Genomic DNA, 4,598 nt, shown 5'->3' on the forward strand with positions numbered 1-4,598 from the left:
TTATCAAACAATATAAATTTGGTCGGAGTAGTGACTGTTTGGTTGATGTATAAGAAATTATGAAGCTGTTTGATAAATTCTTTAAACAATTTGTTTACTTAATCCAACTTGTAGTGATAATTTTTACTTTATGTAATTATTAATCAAATAACTTATACAAATAATATAAATAACATGGAAAAACAACTTTGTAAATGAATTTATCCAACCAAACTACAACTAAATTAACAATTATAATTATGAAGCCTTAATTAAACTCGACCTATACATTAAGAAAACCGAACTTCTCTAAAGATTTCCATTTACAAAAGGAAGGATGGCGAAATATAAATAAACAACAAAAAGGAATATAAACAAAATCTTGTAATGCTGTACAATATAAAGTCACAGCTAATTTTAAAAATAAAATAAAAAACTAACTACTACGGAGTACTACTACCAAAAGTCTAAAGCTTGTAATCCCACCTTTTCTCCGGTCCCACTCCCAGCAATGCAGGCAGCAGTAGTAGTAAATTAAAAAGAGCTAAACAATTAATTACACGAAAATAGATAAAAAAAAAATGGCAATGAGACACCTTCAATTCCGTTTTTTGTAGCCCTCTTCCTTCTTTCTTCCTCCATTACCTACTTCCCTCTAACCCTAAACTTTTCTCTCTCTTCAAAATTCCCAGATTTTCGATTTCAACCTTCTATTTCACTCTAAATCCATGCTTATGACTTGATCATCTTTCTTCTTTCTCCATTTTCTAGAAACTTCTGCATCTGGGGGTTGGATTCTGCTTCTGCTTCTTCCTTTGAGCTTAGAGATCGTCAAAGTTAAGTTTCTCTCAGCTCAATTTGCTGCTCATTTCTCCATTTCCAGCTCTTTTTCAGCTCAATTTTACCTGGTTAGTTGTAGTTTTCCCCATTTTTTAAATTTTTTTTCCTGCTTGAATTACATGTGAATTGAATTATTTAGCTCCCAAAAAAAAAAGATAAGATCTTGATGAAATGGGGAGAAAATTAGCTTTGATTCTATGGTTATCTGTATTAATAAAAGTGATAGTAGCTCAAAATTATACACCAAAAGATAATATTCTGTTGAATTGTGGGGCCACCGACAAACAAGCCACCGATTCCGATGGTCGGAAATGGAACTCCGACAATGGATCTAAGTTCTTGTCTTCAACCAAAAACACAACCACAGCTACGGCTGATAGTCAAGCACCTGATGTTGCTGAGGTACCTTTCTTGAGTGCTAGGATTTTTCAATCTGAATTCTCCTATAATATTGCTGTTGCCCCTGGTCGGAAATTTGTCCGTCTTTACTTTTATCCCAATACTTATGCCGGTCATAACACCACCAATGCTATCTTCTCGGTCGCGGCCGGGCCGTTCACTTTGCTTAGCAATTTTAGTGCTTCCCAGACCACTGAAGCCCTTAACTATGATTACCTTATCAAAGAGTACTCCATCAGTGTCGAGGGTGATACTTTGACCTTAACCTTTACGCCCTCGTCCAATTATACCAATTCCTTTGCCTTTATTAATGGTATTGAGGTTGTGTCTATGCCTGATATCTATCAAGATGCTGATGGTACACCCTTTGTTGGTGGAGGTGTCAATTTTAATATTGATAACTCCACCGCCCTTGAGGGTTTGTATCGGCTCAATGTGGGTGGAAATTACATTCCTCCTACCAAGGATACCGGCCTTTTTAGGTCGTGGTCTGATGATACTCCTTATATATTCGGGGCTGCAACAGGAACCACTAATGTTGCTGATGTTAATGTTACTTATCCTGATTCTATACCCTCGTATACTGCTCCTGTCGACGTTTACTCCACTGCAAGGTTCATGACAATGAACAATTCAATCAATGTCAATTTTAACTTGACATGGTTGTTTACGGTTGATACTGGGTTCAGTTATTTGGTTAGGCTGCATTTCTGTGAGATCTTTTCCAATATAACGAAGGACAACCAGATTGTGTTCAACATCTTCCTCAACAATCAGACTGCGACCCCTGGATATGACATCATTGCCTTGGCAGGCAGTAATGGGACACCTAATATTCAGGACTATGTGGTGATTCCTCCCCCTAGTAAAGACCCCCAGCAGGATCTCTGGCTTGATCTGCATCCAGACACCAGTTCGAAGCCGAACTACTATAATGCATTTTTGAATGGAGTAGAGGTATTCAAGATAAACGGCACTGATGGTAGTCTTGCTGGGCAGAATCCAATTCCTGCCCCAACGCAGGAGGTCGTTTTCTCCCAATCAGGCTCGTCCCATTCAACTAGTCATGCTGCAATTATTGGTGGAGTTGTTGGAGGTGTTGGACTATTCTTCCTGGTTGCTCTATTGGCCTGTTTCATCTCTCGCCGCCGGAGGTATGGAAAGGTCTCCAACCCGAGTGATGGTCCATCTGGTTGGCTTCCCCTTTCCCTGTACGGAAATTCACATACCTCTGGATCTGCAAAGACGACTACCACTGGAAGCTATGCTTCTTCTCTTCCTTCAAATCTCTGCCGCCATTTCTCTTTTGCAGAGATCAAATCTGCCACCAAAAATTTTGATGAGTCTCGTGTCCTCGGAGTTGGAGGTTTTGGCAAAGTTTACAGGGGAGAAATTGATGGTGGGACCATGAAAGTAGCTATCAAGCGTGGGAACCCACTGTCTGAGCAAGGTATACATGAGTTCCAGACAGAAATTGAGATGCTTTCCAAGCTTCGACACCGTCACCTTGTCTCTCTGCTTGGTTACTGTGAAGAAAATGGAGAAATGATCCTTGTGTATGATTATATGGCATACGGAACCCTTCGTGAGCATCTCTACAAAACCCAAAAGCCCCCTCTTCCATGGAAGCAAAGGCTTGAAATTTGCATTGGTTCTGCTCGTGGATTGCATTACCTCCACACTGGTGCCAAGCACACTATTATTCATCGTGATGTCAAGACAACCAACATTCTGTTGGATGAGAAGTGGGTGGCCAAGGTTTCTGACTTTGGCCTGTCCAAGACAGGGCCTTCGTTGGATCACACCCACGTTAGTACTGTTGTGAAAGGTAGTTTCGGATATCTGGACCCTGAGTACTTTAGGAGGCAGCAACTCACTGACAAGTCAGATGTTTACTCATTTGGGGTGGTTCTATTTGAGATCTTGTGTGCTCGGCCTGCCCTGAACCCGTCGCTTCCAAAGGAGCAAGTTAGCTTGGCAGAGTGGGCAGTATATTGCTACAAGAAGGGTATACTTGATCAAATTATGGATCCTTATCTGAAGGGAAAGATTGCTCCTGAATGCTTCAAGAAGTTTGCTGAGACCGCTATGAAATGTGTGTCAGATCAGAGTATTGATAGACCGTCCATGGGTGATGTGCTGTGGAACCTCGAGTTTGCTTTGCAGCTTCAAGAGAGTGCAGAAGAGAGCGGTAAGGATCTTGGCGATGTTGCTGGGATAGACTTTGTTGAAGGCAAATTTGACGTTGAGTGTGGAAAGAAGGATCCAAATGAATCCCGGACCTTTGATGGAAACGTGACAGACTCAAGGAGTACAATGAGCATTGGAGGTCGCAGTCTTGCAAGTGAAGATTCTGATGGTCTGACACCAAGTGCTGTGTTCTCTCAGATCATGAATCCCAAGGGACGTTAGATACATGTCCAACGCTTGGGAATTTGATCACCGAAATTTGGTGTTCCAGTCGTATTTTTCTGCCTAATCAAAGCGGGTTTGCTAATCGGTTTGTAATCAACCAAACCACACAAGGAACTCCATCATTTCATCACCAGACTAATAACACTATCCAAATTTTTCATCAATATACACTTATCTTCGTTCTTCTGTTGAACATGGCTATTTTATTTAATTTCCATCTTTGATCTAGCAGTAAGTTGTATCTATAGTTCTATTTAAAGAGTGAAACTGAAATTGTTTTATATACCATATGTACTGATTTTTCTTGTGTATTTCAGCAAGTTATGGTTCATTTTAGTGGGATTCATTTATTCTTCTAAACTCGGTAATTGGATTCGAGTTTTCATGCTTAAATCTTTGGTTATGTTTGTTATCATTAATTTAATTTAATTATATGCATGATTATTGCAATCTTGTTATCTGTTAGATTTGCATAATACAAAGTAGTTATACTTGGTACTCGTATAATATGAAAGTGGGTGGTAATCGTGAATAGGATGGTGACCCAAGGATAAGAAAGTAAATGCGGCACCACTAAATACGGTTGTCAATTGCAACACACACATGGGATGGGACCCACGTTGAGTTGTTCGTTGTTACAACCTAATTGGAAAAGGCAAAATGAATGGAAGGACGGCAATCAAAATTGATAAGGGAGAATTTGTCAAATAATGAATGATAATGGCTGGAATTAGGCTGGACATAATAGAATAATTATGTTATATTCTTATGAATATGACACCCCATACTAATTGTTTTACATGTCTAATTGTTTTGCATTTGATAGCTACTACGACTACTTGCTACTTAGTCCATTGGACAAATTCAATTCTAAACGATTTTCTAAATTAAAGCAAAATGAATACTCTTTCATTCCTTAATTAATTTTCCTCGCATTATTTTTTAAATTTTCCAATATTTACCTC

The 4,598-nt window shown here is 39.2% G+C and overlaps 1 pseudogene; it reads left to right on the plus strand.

The window, feature by feature from the left end:
* The first annotated feature begins 559 nt into the window (after positions 1 to 559).
* On the plus strand, positions 560 to 3,969 carry LOC145618647 (receptor-like protein kinase FERONIA pseudogene; annotated as a pseudogene).
* The last annotated feature ends 629 nt before the right edge of the window (positions 3,970 to 4,598 follow it).

This window comes from Chenopodium album, chromosome 26 (genome assembly GCF_948465745.1).
Source record: "Chenopodium album chromosome 26, dcCheAlbu1.1, whole genome shotgun sequence".
Taxonomy (NCBI): Eukaryota; Viridiplantae; Streptophyta; class Magnoliopsida; order Caryophyllales; family Amaranthaceae; genus Chenopodium; species Chenopodium album.